This window comes from Hylobates moloch, unplaced genomic scaffold (assembly GCF_009828535.3).
Source record: "Hylobates moloch isolate HMO894 unplaced genomic scaffold, HMol_V3 SCAFFOLD_3, whole genome shotgun sequence".
Lineage (NCBI taxonomy): Eukaryota > Metazoa > Chordata > Mammalia > Primates > Hylobatidae > Hylobates > Hylobates moloch.
In genome coordinates, this window is record NW_026652278.1 from 109,432,818 (window position 1) to 109,448,934 (window position 16,117).

Genomic DNA, 16,117 nt, shown 5'->3' on the forward strand with positions numbered 1-16,117 from the left:
GCGCATATATGTCAACTCCTTACATAAATTCAGAATTTACAATTTGTGATCATCAGCAGCTCATATGGTATGACTCTTTGCTTTGATATCCAGTTGTTTTTATAATGTTAGATTGTTAGGGCTATGCTACCAAATTATACAAGTTTCATGTGGCTGACAATTATACAACAGAGAATGTAAGGGAGTAAAAAATCTATTGTATTTTTTCTAAGCGTGTGAAATATTTTCATGGTCTTAGGGGGTAGGAAAAGGAAACAAAGTTTTTCAGTACCATTTTATCCAATTCTCATAATACTTTACACTTAGGTGAATAGGAAAGGCAAGAGAAGCTCTGAAATGTTAATTTCATCATCTCCAAATAAATATACTCTGAAATGTTTTTCCAAAAACAACTCTTTGCTTAGAGCAAACGTTTCTCCCTTGTGTGTTTGCTTCAGGGAAATAATGTATCGTCCTATAAAGAATAGAAATTAACACTTACCAGACTAATAAATGGGATTATAGGCTAAAATGTATAAATAGAACATCTCTGATAAAAGAAAGAAAAATAAATTTTATGCCAACCGATCCCAACTTGAATAAAATATTCCCTCAAACAAAGATATAGCATTGAGTTTGCAAATCCCTTTGGATGTCACTTAAGAGAACATTTGGGCTATATTCTGTTTCTCTTTGAAGCTTTCCTTCCAGGCAAGTAGCAGGTGGAGTATGTATTAGAAAAGATTTTGTCTGGACCATTTCCAGACATCATTATGTACATACTTTGATAAATCTTTACTGCAGGAATATGTAGGTTGAATTCCTGATGAAACCAAGCAGAGAAGGATGTTTAGTAATTTCCAAGTGAAATAAAATACAGGTGAATTCATTGTCGCTGGTAGAAGGATTTTTTTTAATTAACTTTCAAACACCCTATTTTGCAAGTTGCAAAATAAATATTTAATAGGCTGGCACAGACTTATAACTGAAATAATAGAATATGCTACATAAACTATCACCTGCAAAAGAAATCTGTATTTATTGCTTAGAAAGTGACAAAGCCAAATGGAATTCACTCTGGCATAATGAACTATGGCCTTCATCCATCTGTTTGGGACCCGATTCAGAAATCAATACATTGTTTGCCTGGAGAAGTCCAAGATATTCTCTGAATTTAGACACAGGGCCTCTAGATTGCTGATGTGATTAAAGAATAAACAAAGTAATTTATTGAAGCTTTATTTTCCAACATAGTGTAGAAAGAAGGTTTGTAGTTTATACAAGTATTTCTGATCAAACTTTGGTTTTCATTTTTTTTGTTTCAATTCTTGCAACTTTATTATAGGACAGTTTGAAAAATTATATATTTTGAGACTTACTGCTGAATTTAAGGGAAGGGCATTTGTACTTATTTGTTTAAAACCTAGCACTAGTACAATGTGACTTTTCTTAAATTATCAATAAATATTTATGATGCAATATTGCAATTCAGTTTGAAAACTGTTTTGTGACCTCTACTTTGCAAGGCTGGGAGTATGATATGCTTTATATATTTGTTGAAGCTTTTACAGATTTGGGGATTGTTTCAAATTCATCTAAATTGATTGATAGGAAATTTTCATTCTTGACTAAAGATAAAAGCTATTAAATCTATATTGAAATAACAAAACAATTTGAGGCTATGGACCTTCTAGGCCCTTTTGTCAGAAATTAGAGTTTATCCAATCATACAGTGTTTGAAAGTGATGAAGCTATGTAGTTAGTGTTAAAATGTGAGACTCAAATTGTATATAATACATAGTACAATTATTATTTATATCATTACGTGTGTTTGTTATAAATAAAATCTCTTTTATGGCAGGCTAAAGTACACTAAATGGAGACAGCCATCACAAAATAAAAGTATTGTAGGATTAAATGGCTTCTTTAACTGCCATAGAGCTCTGAAAAAAGAAAGCACCTGCTTAGGACTTTAAATGCCTGGCTCAGAACACGGCGACTTATGCCTGCCTTCAAAAAGGTCATTTAAAGTCACATAGCTGGCATACCATATTAGATATAGAATTTCCTTTCCTGGGCTGCTGTGCTACAAAATAGATCAAATTCAAATTCATAGCCATGATAAAAATTACGGGAAGCTAAGAGCATTGATTGGCAGAGTACGACGCTCCTGGGGGGCAGAATCGGTGTCTTCCTGTTATGTGAGCTTGGCCCTCTGTTTCATCAGGATCTTCTTCTTATGACATCACATGAGGAAGGCTTTTTGCAAGGTAATACCAACTTTCCTTGTGGCACTTAACCAATTACTAGAATCAGAGGATTCATTTCAAACCGAGGAATAACTTATATAACAAAAAGATGACAAGATTTTGCTGATTTATACTGGTGAAGCTGGCTCAGGGATCAGATTTTAATGAAATCAAATGAAAGAGGGGAGAATATATTTTAAGTAGGCTTGGACTACTACATATGTTTTTGTTTTTGTTTATTTTGATTCTTTCATTAAATGATTCCTGAACCCGAAAGTGGCCTACATGTAAAATGATATGATGAAACTTCTTTTTTATAATACAGAAGAAGGTATCCAAAGGCCTAGGTAGATAGGAAGGCTAGAGAATATATCTATTATATATGGCTGCTCACACATCACTTAAATACATGTTTTCCTCACTGCAGTAATGCTTTCCCTAAATCTCTACCCATAAACTTAACTTTTTAAAAATCATTATATTAGCCAACACTGATTTTGATTAAGAAATACATCTGGGAACAGCACAGTGGCTCACACCTGTAATCCCAGCTACTCGGAAGGCTGAGGCAGGAGAATCACTTGAACCCAGGAGGCAGAGGTTGTAGTGAGCTGAGATTGCACCACTGTGCTCCAGCCTGGGTGACAGAGTGAGACCTCTCAAAAAAAAAAAGTACATCTGATTAAGAAAGTCATTTTACATCAGTATTTAGACAGTAGGCTCAAGCTTATTTTACATCAATATTTAGACAAAGCACTCAAGCTTATGAAATTCACTAGGATTTATCATGTATCCCCCAAGAAGAAGTCACTGTCCTGATACATGGGTGGTATGGCCTGCTATTATTAAAACATCCATACTTACACTGTTACATTGTATGCCACACATTAAAATACTGGCGTTCAGACATACAGGGTGGATTATATTTATACCAAATGCCTATTACTTTGGAAAGCTAATGCCATTTCCACTCTCAAAAACCATATGAGAATTGAAAAGTTTTTTTAATTTTTTTCAGAATCCAACTTCTGCTAGCTTCTAGACATTATTAATTTATTAGAAAGAAAACAAAAGGAACACATTGTCATTCTGCTTTATATAGTATAGGGATTATATTTAAATTTTACTATGAGGTTTAAAAGTGCTTAGCTAAGAAAATGTTAAGAATACATAAATAACTTAAAAAAGAACAAAATAAAGTTCAGAATAATTCTGTCACTTAGTCGTAGAGCATATGGCTAGAGGCTTTAGTTTCATTCTTCAGTAAAAATATACAGGTCTGCTATTAAATAATTTCCCTGTTTCTCAAAGTTTTAAAGTTTATTAGGTACATTCACATATTTAATGACAAAAAGTAATTAAAAGTTTATAATTCTTCAAAAGTTAATTGAAAGAAACAAATATATTTAAATAACAATTTATTTTTATTCCTTGTTCAGACTGAATGATAATAATTTTACCATGATTTGAGTATGTTGTTCTACGTTATATAATCTTTAGCAGAAAAAAAAAAATTTCCCCATAAGAAAGTGTTGAAAATTAAGTTACATTATGTTAGTGTTATGCTTTTCTCTAAAATATCTGGTCTCAGTTTTTTTGGAAATAAGTACTAAGCATATATATACCAACTAGATGAACTATTGATCTGTTCCACTGTGGAAACTCCTTATACGTTTGTTGTTACTGTTAATTTTAGTTTTCTCTATTGTTGTCTAAGTGAACACTCAATTGTCACAGCCTTTGTTAAGAGTAACATAAAGGCCAATAGGTCAATACATGACAGAGATTTTTAACACAGATATTTTAAATTGTCTGTGCTACATGAAGTTGGCTCGTATAATAAGCGTGTTTTCTTCCATCATGAATTAATCATTGCTTTATTTTGATAGCACCTAGTACTATTACTGTATAGAGAAATGCTCATGGAAAAAAAGTCAAGCTTCAATAATTCGGTGATTTCTTGAGGTAAAGGCATTCTGAATAATTTATCTTTGTAGCATTTCTCAGTGTTTTCACATTGCCTGGCACATAATAAATTACTGACAAATGTTTTTTTGAATGTTTATGCGAGCGATGTTGTGAAAAATAAGGTTTCTCTCTCCATATTTGTGACTACATAAAGTTAACAATTGATTAATATGATTAATTTTCAACTTGATTCAAACAAGTGTCTGGCATGCATAGGCACTGAATAATTCACATTAAAATAGAGCTTATAATTCACAGAACCATATTGCTTTATTATCTTTGCCTAAATATTAATGTAAAATGTCTTCTTCCCTAAATATTTCAATTAATCTTCTAAGAAACCCACATGACCCTTACTCTACTCTGATTTCCACAGACTGTGAACATACACCAAAAGTTGAAGAGCAGCTGAATTCCAACTGTGAGCATTTATTCACCCAAATGAGTGATTATATACTTAAAATAAGCTAAGGAAATAAAATTAAGGATGCAGTCTGAAACACAAAAGTTATCTTGTGAAATTGAATGTCAATGATATAAAAACTAATGAGATTTGCAAGAACCTCCCTGTCATTTTTAGGCATACGTTAATGACATGGAAATATTAAAGTTGAAAAATAGTAGGGCATAATTAGGAAATATTTTTATTTAAAGAGAGCCATGAAAAATAAAGAAGAATATATATCAGTAGAGTAATTCTATGCAGAATCCATTTCATTTATATAACACAATTTGGTTGTATCTTTTGCTTCACATACATTACATTGGACAGATTAGGCATTTATAATTATCAGTGCAGATTTACAAAGTGAGGACAGAAAATTAGATTTTAGATTAGGAATAATAAAGTATGAAAATAAAGGGTGTTCAAAAAAGTAAATATTTACTTTCTTTGGGTGGTGAGGTAGACACAATAATTTTAATACATCATTCATGTTTTGAGGAAAGGCAATGGAGGAAATCGGTAAATTTTATAAAATAATAAATACTATTGTACCTAATTTTATTTTTTCTTAACATATGAAAGTGTTGGTAATACTCTGTATTGTGCTTTTAGCATGTTGGCAGATACCCTTATTTAGAGATTAAACCTATTTCGATCTACAGTAATCCAGTACTTAGACACATGCACCTTCTAAAACGACTACAGTGCAGAACTGTTGGTCAAATTATTTAGACAGAAACCACTCCATCAATCACTCCATGATTTTAAAATCATGTAGACAAAGAAAGTGATATAATTCTTGCTTTAATTTTATAAAGCAAAGCAATTTTCATAAATTTTATTAATAATCAGTTTAAACTTTAAAGTTGCTGATTTACAATTAAATTTAGGTTTAGAATAGACGTTTCTTTTTCTTTTTTTTTGAGATGGAGTCTTGCTCTGTCACCAGGCTGGCTGGAGTGCAGTGGCGCGATCTCCACTCACTGCAACCTCCACCTCCCCGGTTCAAGCGATTTTCCTGCCTCAGCCTCCTGAGTAGCTGGGACTACAGGTGTGTGCCACCATGCCCAGCTAATTTTTGTATTTTTAGTAGAGACAGGTTTTCACCATGTTGGCCAGGATGGTCTCAATCTCTTGACCTTGTGATTGCTCACCTCGGCCTCCCAAAGTGCTGGGATTACAGGCATGAGCCATAGCACCTGGCCTGGAATAGATGTCTTATAGCTGCCATTTGCTGGGTCATGAGTTTCTAAATTTAAAACATGAGAAATAGGTGTGGAGGTGTATCATATTCCCCAAGACTCTGCTTTGAAAATTCTTTTAATCTCCAAATAGAAATGATAATTCAATAAGAAACTTTCAAATATACAGTTTTTTTCATATAAAAAGTTGAAATGAAAAGAAGTATGACTACACAAGAGCATTTGACAGTTGACTAAGCAGTTCATTAAAGCCAATTCATTTATACAAGAAATAGATTTTAACCAAGAAAAATATACATTGAATAAAATAATAATTTCCACATTATCTTTATTATAGGTCATATAAAGAGAATATGTTCTGAGGACTAACTCTGGAAAATATTTCCATCATATTTGTTTCTAGAGATTTAATGTTGTGATCTATTTCTTCTCTTCCTTCAGACACGTACCTAAAACCTATGTTCCCTCTCCCAAAGTACACAATCTGTCACCAATTCACTCAATATTTTCCAAATATCACATTTAGCTAAATATTTTAGGTAACACAGAACTGCTGTGATAGTTAAAACTAGATCAATTCTCGTGTCTTCTACATAGTTACATGTATTATTTGTAAGAAAAATGTTACCTGCTTCGGTGACTATTTAGTACAGTATTCTCTCCACCCAGAATTGTTTTCCTAAGTTTCCTAGAGAAATTTCTCCTTCTTTAAAACTAAAGTTAAAAGTTACCTTTCCTGGCTCAGGAGCGAAGCTGCAGACCTTTGTGGTGAGTGTTACAGTTCTTAAGGCTGTGCGTCTGGAGTTTTTGTTCCTCCCGGTGGGCTCGTGGTCTCGCTGGCTTCAGGAGTGAAGCTGCAGACCTTCTCAGTGAGTGTTACAGCTCATAAAAGCAGTGTGGACCCAAAGAGTGAGCAGTAGCAAGATTTATCGCAAAGAGCGAAAGAACAAAGCTTCCACAGTGTGGAAGGGTACCCGAGCAGGTTGCCACTGCTGGCGCCGACAGCCTGCTTTTATTCTCTTATCTGGCCCCACCTACGTCCTGCTGATTGGTACAGCCCAGTGGTCTGTTTTGACAGGGCGCTGATTGGTGCATTTACATTCCCTGAGCTAGATGCAAAGGTTTTCCACATCCCCACCAGATTAGTTAGATACAGAGTATGACACAAAGGTTCTCCACGTCCCACCAGAGTAGCTAGATACAGAGTGTGGATTGGTGCATTCACAAACCCTGAGCTAGACACAGAGTGCTGATTGGTGTATTTACAATCCCTGAGCTAGACATAAAAGTTCTCCACGTCCCACCAGAGTAACTAGATACAGTGTCCATTGGTGCATTCACAAACCCTGAGCTAGACACAGGGTGCTAGTTGGTGTATTTACAATCCCTGAGCTAGACATAAAGGTTCTCCACGTCTCCACCAGACTCAGGAGCCCAGCTGGCTTCACCCAGTGTATCCCGCACCAGGGCTGCAGGTGGAGCTGCCTGCCAGTCCCGTGCCGTGCGCTTGCACTCCTCAGCCCTTGGGTGGTCGATGGGACTGGGCGCCGTGGAGCAGGGGGTGGCGCTCGTCGGGGAGGCTCGGGCCGCACAGGAGCCCACAGAGGGGGTGGGTGGCTCAGGCATGGCGGGCTGCAAGTCCTGAGACCTGCCCCGCGGGAAGGCAGCTAAGGCCCGGTGAGAAAACGACCACAGCGCCGGTGGGCTGGCACTGCTGGGGGACCCAGTACACCCTCCGCAGCCGCTGGCCCGGATGCTAAGCCCCTCATTGCCCGGGGCCGGCAGGGCCGGCCGGCTGCTCGGAGTGCGGGGCCGCCAAGCCCACGCTCACCCGGAACTCCAGCCGGCCCGCAAGCGCCGCGCGCAGCCCTGGTTCCCGCTCGCGCCTTTCCCTCCACACCTCCCTGCAAGCTGAGGGAGCTGGCTCTGGCCTTGGCCAGCCCAAAAAGGGGCTCCCACAGTGCAGCGGTGGGCTGAAGGGCTCCTCAAGTGCCGCCAAAGTGTGAGCCCAGGCAGAGGAGGCGCGGAGAGCGAGCGAGGGCTATGAGGACTGCTAGGACACTGTCACCTCTCAGTACCAGTAGCTGGACTATGGTAAGTTAAAAAATGGCCTCCTTTGCCATCTATTCAGTTATCCACTGTTTTTTGTGATGTGACTTTACAACTTTCTTATTAAAAATTGCTCTGCACTTCCTTACCTTTTAAATGTGCATTGGCCATGTCGTTTGACTAAGAGGTTTAATTGGAAGTAAAATTGTATCAGGTGTGACACTACTTTTTGCAAGACTTTGCACACTTCTGCTCTCTCTCAGCAGCTTTTCACTAGCGTGAGATCTAGTCTTTTAGAAAACGAGACCACATAGATCCAACCTCTGTCCCAGCAGAGGTTGTTTTCGACCAGCCGGTCCCAACGCAACTAGCCAGTAGACAGCAGATATAACTGGCATTAGCTATGACTGGCTCTGGTTAACAGACCCACCTACACACCCTTTACACTCCTAACTCAATAAATCTTATTATTTTAAGCCATAAAGTTTGTGGTTAGTTTGTTACATGCCAACAGATAACTGATAACTTTTCTATAATTCAAATGATTAAATGTTTACTAAGCCCTTGATAAGAGAAAGTTGTTTACTAATTCTTTTTCCTAGTGTTTTAATCAATATACATATTTTTCATCAAGTATTGGTAGACTCTGGGTACTCCAGTTTCCTACTGCAGCCCAAAGATGTGCATGTTAGGTTAAGTGGTGTGTCTAAATGGTCTCAGTCTGAGTGTGTGTGTGTGTGTGTGCGTGTGCATCCTGCCATGGAATGGCTTTCTGTCTAGAAGTGGTTTCTACCTTGCACCCTGAATGCTGGAATAGGCTCTAGCCACCCATGTCCTCACATTGGAACAACTGGGTAAATAATTATCTTACTTGTTTCCATTAATCTTTTTAAAATATATGTATAACTCATATTTATTCCAATGTTTGATATTTAAAATGTTTGATCTTTATTTAGAAGCTTGGTGACGTTTCTGTGACCAGGAATATGCTACAGGAATTAACTCTTGTTTATATCAATTAGCCTATGGTAAACTTGGTTTGTTTATATCTTCTTTAACTTAAAGTAACAGTTTCCAAGAACATACCAAGATTGTTAGTGAGGGCTGGGTGCAGTGGTTCAGGCCTGTAATCCCAGCACTTTGAGAGGCCGAGGCAGGCTGATCATTTGAGGTCAGGAGTTCAAGATCAGCCTGGCCAACAGGGTAAAACCCCATCTCTATTAAAAATACAAAAATTAGCCAGGCAGGTGGCATCACGTGCCTGTAATCCCAGCGACTCAGGAGGCCGAGGCAGGAGAATTGCTTGAAACAAGGAGGCAGAGGTTGCAGTGAGCCGAGATCGTACCATGCGCTCCAGCCTGGGTGACAGAGCCAGACTCCGTCTCAAAAAAAAAAAAAAAGAAAAAAAAAAGAAATGTTAGTGAGGACTTCTTGTATTATTTCCACAAAATCAATTCAAATCTTAAAAAGGTCTACCTACATAAAGAGCTCTCAAAATTCCTGCCACTAAGAAATATTAGGAAAATATAAACTACAGACTGTATCTCTATAGAGATAAATTCTATTTTTAAAAAATTACTTACCATTATTTTTGGGAGAAACAAAAGTAATAGGTCTGTTTCCAACTGTTAGAAAGTCAAGGAGCTGGGCCAGGCACGGTGACTCACACCTGCAATCCCAGCACTTTGGGAGGCTGAGGTGGGCAGATCACCTAAGGTCCAGAGGTCAAGATCAGCCTGGCCAACATGGTGAAACCCCGTCTCTACAAAAAATACAAAAAAATTAGCAGAGTGTGGTAGCAGGTGCTTGTAATCCCAGCTACTTGGGAGGCTGAGGCAGGAGAATCACTTGAACCCGGAAGGCGGAGGTTGCAGTGAGCCAAAATCCACCACTGCACTCCAGCCTGGGTGACTAAGCCAGACTCTGTCTCAAAAAAAAAAAAAAAAAAAAAAAAAAAATCAAGGAGCTTGTAATCCACTCCAACAGATAGATATATTTAGGAATCAGATAATATTAGAAACTTCTAAATCAACAAGTGCCATTTAGTTTTCAAAAAGGTGAGTTAGGAACAGACGACAATTGGGACGAGAAGGAAGGTTTTCAGGCATGTATGAGTTGAAATGAGCAAACCAGGTACCATGAATAGTGAGTTGACTGTCTTGCCTTGCATGCACAAAGAAGGTTGGCTGACATTGATGAGGAACATTGACAGAAAGCAGAAGCCCTCATCATCACAGCAAACAACATGCAGAGATATTGTTCCAAAGAACAAGAATCTGAAACTGTATTCAAAAATATAAACTTATTTTAAAAGATATCTCTCAAGTTGATCCTTTATTTAAAACCATATTTTGACAAAAGAAATTTGCATTTTTATACTAAATACACTTTTGTATTTTCACATGAAGTTGATAAATACCCAATATATATGAACCAAAATGAATTTAACTGAATCTACTTGTTTTTTCTTCTAGAGGTTATACAATTTTTAGTATTTTAATAAAATGATTTATCAACTAGTTAAAAATTGACTTTTTGAAAAAACTCTTAATTTTGAAAATACTTTTGCAGTATCAAAACAATTTTGTTTTCCAAGCTGTAATTTTTTCTGACAGTTTTGGAAAATAGAAACAAAACATTGGGTATATTCTATATGGATTTGATTGCTATAATATGTTACATAGTCTAATTTCATTTTTTAGCCCAAACATAATTACTATTCTTTAATTTTTATGTTTAAAAACTCCATTATTTAATTAATTATAAAAATAAAGGCATTTATCTTTGCATATTATCAAGAATTGTTAAATACATGTATGTTTTTATTTTAATTCATAAAGATTTAAAATGTATTTGAAATAATTTAGACATTTCATGACTTTTCAAGGAAAATGTTAATAAAGAAAAAAAATTATGAAAACTATGTTCACTTTTTCTGTTAGGAACATCTACTTTTCGAAACCCTTAGTGATTCAATAACACAGAAAATGACCAGTGGTCTGAGGTGAATCTATGTTATTTATTTATGTATTTGTTTATTTATTTTTGAGACAATGTATCCCTCTGTCACTCAGGCTGGAGTGCAGTGGTATGATCATGACTCAATACAGCCTTGACCTCCCAGGCTCAAGTGGTCCTCCCATCTCAGCCTCCTAAGTAGCTGGGACTATAGGTGTGCACTACCATGCCCACCTAATTTTTGTACTTTTTGTAGCGATGGGGCTTCACCACATTAGGAAGGCTGGTCTTGAACTTCTGGGCTCAAGTAATCTACCATCCTCGGCTTCCCAAGTGTTGGGATTACAGGCATGAGCCGCTACACCCAGCCCTGAGGTGAATCTATAACAAGTCCAGGCCTAGCTCTGAATTGAAGAACATCAAAATAGAAGTGAACAAAATCAAATGAAGTTTCAAAAGACAAATTATTATTGATAAATAAATAGCTAAAAGAGGAAAGACCATAAGGCAATTGTAGCTCAGTAATTTGTTAGAAATATTGATGAAAAATTGTCATGCAATCCATATTATTTTTTGGTTTAAGTAAATGGGGTATAATTTAGCTATGTGCTTTTCTTTGAACACAGAGAAAAATTAGTGGCATCTGCATCTCCCTTCCTACGTATACTCAATATTAGGTTTATCTAAATAGGAAGAGAGTAGCTATAGCTAATGAAGGAGAATTTTCAGCTGAAAAACAAATGACCCTACAATTATCAAAACTTTATTTTCTAATCTCTACTAATTCTAACCCTGGCCATGGGGACTTACATGATTCAATTACCTGCCACAGCTTGCCGTGGTTCTCAGGCAGAAGCAACTGCAAGTACACAAGCTTGGACCCTAGTAAGAGTTATCAAACTACGATCAAAAACTTGTGGTTAAATGTCACAATTCATTTTTTTTTTTTTTAAGATGGAGTTTCCCTCTGTCGCCCAGGCTGAAGTACACTGGCGTGATCTCTGCTCACTGCAAGCTCCGCCTCCCGGGTTCAAGCCATTCTCCTGCCTCAGCCTCCCGAGTAGCTGGGACTACAGGCGCCTTCCACCACGCCTGGCTAATTTTTTGTATTTTTAGTAGAGACGGGGTTTCATCGTGTTAGTCAGGATGGTCTTGATCTCCTGGCCTCGTGATCCACCCGCCTCGGCCTCCCAAAATGCTGGGATTACAGGCGTGAGCCACTGCGCCCAGCCGTCACAATTCATTTCTACTCTGCATTGTCTGAGAGAGAAAAAATAACTAGAGAGAAAAATAAATAAATAGTAATGAATATTCTGCATTATAGAAGCAGAAAGCAAAACAAAGAACAAGAAGTGTGAAATGATCCAGGTCATTACCTGTCCCAATATCTCACTCATTGCCAAAGTTATTTTTCAAACAGCCACCTGCAATTGGGCATCAATTTTATTTGTGGCTGGATCAGAGATGGATATCTAATCATCTCACAGGGCAATTCATTTACAATTTGTGTAGTTCCACTAACAAGAAGTTTCTCCTTTCACTTGAGTGGCAGCGAACATAGGTTAAAGGCAAGGATCCTGAAGACAATCTTCTCAAACTTTGTGAGTTTAAATCAAGGTGTTACCATTTATTAGCATCATACTGTGTGTATCACGTTACCTTTCTGTGTATCAAGTCATTCATCCATAAAAGCGGGAAAAGAATAATGCCTTTTGGGGGAAAATAGTGTGAAGAATAAATGTGACATACCACCTAAAGCCTGAAGCACAATTTTTGGATAACAATCTGTGTAAGAAACTTTTTTGTTATACATTATTCTAAAATAATGTTTAGTCACTTGTCCTAAAATATCCTATGCCCAATCTGACTGTCACTGGAAAGGCTTTCTAATATTTATTTCTTTACTTTTACAAGGGAAAATAATTCTGTGTATTCAAGTTTTTTTTGTAAGATTCATTTCCTACCTTCATCGCTCTGTTTACCTACTAGACACAAAACATTTGCTACCGTGTCTTCTAAAATATGGTGCCCAGAATGAAAAAAACGAAAAGTCATTTCAGATACGCTCTCATAGGAGTACAGAATTTAAAGGGAAATTTTTTTTTCATAGCCATAAAATACTGATGGTTTGTATTAAGTTGTTTTGTTTTGTTTTGATTCACGTGAACTGTAGTTAGGCTAAGTCACTTATTGATAGTTGACTGTGTTTGCTGTGCAAACAGAATAGGGTAGGAGTTTCTAGTTGTCCATACGAGGTCCCATTATTTTAGCATGGATCAGGTTTCCTACTGAATAAATTTTTAAAAAATTCTACTTCTATAACCATGCTAACATTTGCTCCATTTGGTAGCATAGGTTGATGAATACCTTTTGTACTTTGAAATATTTAATGAATATAGGGTCAAGTCTGAATTTCAAGGAACATCACTAGAGACAACCCAACAGACTAACGTTGATGTTTTGATTGATGTGCTTTGGATATGGTTGTTATAGCGGGTATTAATTTATCTCACTTATATGAAACCTGCTTCAGGTTTCTACCTTGTAAACAAAATATTTTTTTGAGAAACTTTGCCAAACATCTGACAAAAATAGATACATTTTGTCTACATTATGTTTCCCAAATAGCTAATCTAAAATGCTATTATTAAAAAGAACTAGAGTAATCAGAGGACTAATTCATAATAAATAATAAATCCGTAATTATAACTCAGCAATAACTGATAAGTTCACAAGCATTGGTTAGATATGACACATGGATTCAATACGGGAATGTATGGTCATGCAGGCAATGAAAGAAAATGTTATTGTTTACCAAAAATGTTTCCTATTTTTCTGAGCTATAGTTAAGTTCATTTTTCAACCTCTCTTGTAGTTAAACATCGCCATGTGGCTGAGTAGTAACTAACCTGTGGAATGTTTGCAAGGTAGTGGCTGAATTGTTTTTAAATAGAGTGTGCCTCTTTTTCCTTTTAATTCTAGGTAGTGAAAATGGTTAATAGGGCTCTGGAGAATGGCCAGGGCCACATCATGGATGCATCCTGGTGTCTGAATCACCACGTTGAAGAAAATAGCCTGCTGACGAGGAATATCAGCTTAGAAAGAGTGAGGAATATCAGCTTAGAGAGAATGAGGAATAAACAGTGTTCGTGTGCTCATGTGCATGCAGGGGGTGAGGCTCTGGAGTCATTATAAAATTCAGGGTTATAGTTATAGTAGTGAAGTCAACCAAAGCAATTCCACTTGAATCCTTTAGATATTTTAGTGGATTAGTGGTTGCCCAGAGCTGGAGGAATGTAGGTACGGTAAGTAACTATTTAGTTAGTACAGGTTTCATTTTGGAGTGATGAAAATGTTTTAGAAACAGAGGTAATCATTGTCCAGTATAGTGAACAGTCTAAATCACTGAAGTTTAAACTTTAAAATGATTAATTTTATGTTATGTACATTTTTCCTCAATAAAAGAAAAGGTTATTAGAAAATTTAAAAATCAAACAGAGAGAGAAGGGGAGAGAGAGAAAGAGAGAGAGAGAGAGAGAGTTTCTTCAAGTCCTCTTCCACCAGATATTTTCATTGCTACCTTCTTCACCTCCTTCAGGTCTTTACTCAGGCGAGGTCTTCCCTTACCAACCTATCTGAAATTACAATTCTTTTATTGATACTTACTCTTCCTGCTTTATTTTTCTCCTTAGCACTTAGCTCTAACCTGCTATGTCTTTTTTTTTTTTTACATTGTTTATTGCCTGATTTCTCCCATGAGAAAGGTGAAAGTAGAAATAGCTAGTTTAATTTATCTCACTTACATGAATCCTGCCTACTTTCTAATAGAGAAAGTAGGCTCTATTAGATGAGGCGTTCTTTAAACTGTTGTAATTCCAATTATAATCAGTATTTTATCTTACATTTTATTTCATTCCTAAAAAATGCTTCCTATATCATTTTCAGTTCAACGAGCCTTTCTAGAGAAAACTGAAGTAAATGGCAGCTGGTATGTTTTGCTATTACAATATTATCCATCAGTATCACACCACTAGCCTCAAGCAGTGATCCAACTATTCTTTCATCACTTAGCGGTGAATATATTTAACAATCAATTCAATTTTTGGCTAGTTAAAGAGCTCACGTATTGAAATCAGCTCTTTTAATGTTTTAAGACATGCTGATATTATTCTTAAAATTCAGTGCTACTCTTAAATTCCTCACAAGCTTTATGTTCCTTATTTCCATCTTAGGTTACCTCACCCTTTAATTTCCTCTGAGTTCAGAGGAAATTACTTTTAGCTTTTAAACATTTAAATTACTTTTAACTAATAACTTTTAAAATACAATTTATTTTTTCCTCTACGCTGAGACCATATGTCATTGCACAGCAGGAGATATTTTATTTGTAGTGCCTTCTAGAATGCTTGAGATATTGTCTATTTTAGGGATATAACATAAATCATATTTATTTAAATTTTTAAAAGTGTGTTTTCCTAAACTTTAGGGTCCAAGAGTAATTATGATCTGCTTTTCATTTAAATAGTTATCATAAATGTGAAGATGACATAATTATGATTACTCCTTCCCCAGGTGGCCATCCGTCCCTATTCAACAACTCTTATTTCTTGTTTATTGAGGTTCCATGATAAACCTTTTCAACAACAGAATACGTTTTTGTTTCTCCAAATAGAATTGAAGATTTTAAATAATTTATTTTACAGAGCAAAATAATAAAATTTATAATCTTATCCTAATCCTCAGAAAATATATGATTGCCATAGAGCAAGTTAAAATTTAAAATAAATCAATGATCTCCATAATTGCTTGTAGTACCTTTGTGCTAATATTCAGTATATGGAACACTGTGGTAGTCTTGTTTCCTACTCTCATAGAGATAAAACTTTCAGCAATCTAAGGAGTGAATTAGATTTATTTTAGCAAAATAGGGCTGCTCATGTAACTTCTGGATGGATAGAGTTCCTTTATAACCATTGTGGCATGCCTCGGAGTCAGTTTTGTAACCTATCTTAGGAAATATCTCCTATCGTCTTAAAGGCTGAGTTGTTTGAAATCTACTTCCACCAAAAAAAGATTACTTACTTTTATCTTTTCTTTGAATTGTACCTAAATATTAAATCAACTCTAGGAATAATATGATGGAAGATGACATAAACAAATTATCCTAAAATAGAACTACAATTTTCTTTACTGTATTTTATTCTTTGGGTTGGATTTTGTAATTTCAGTTGACTATCTTCCTGATGTACTCTGCTGCTCCAATTACA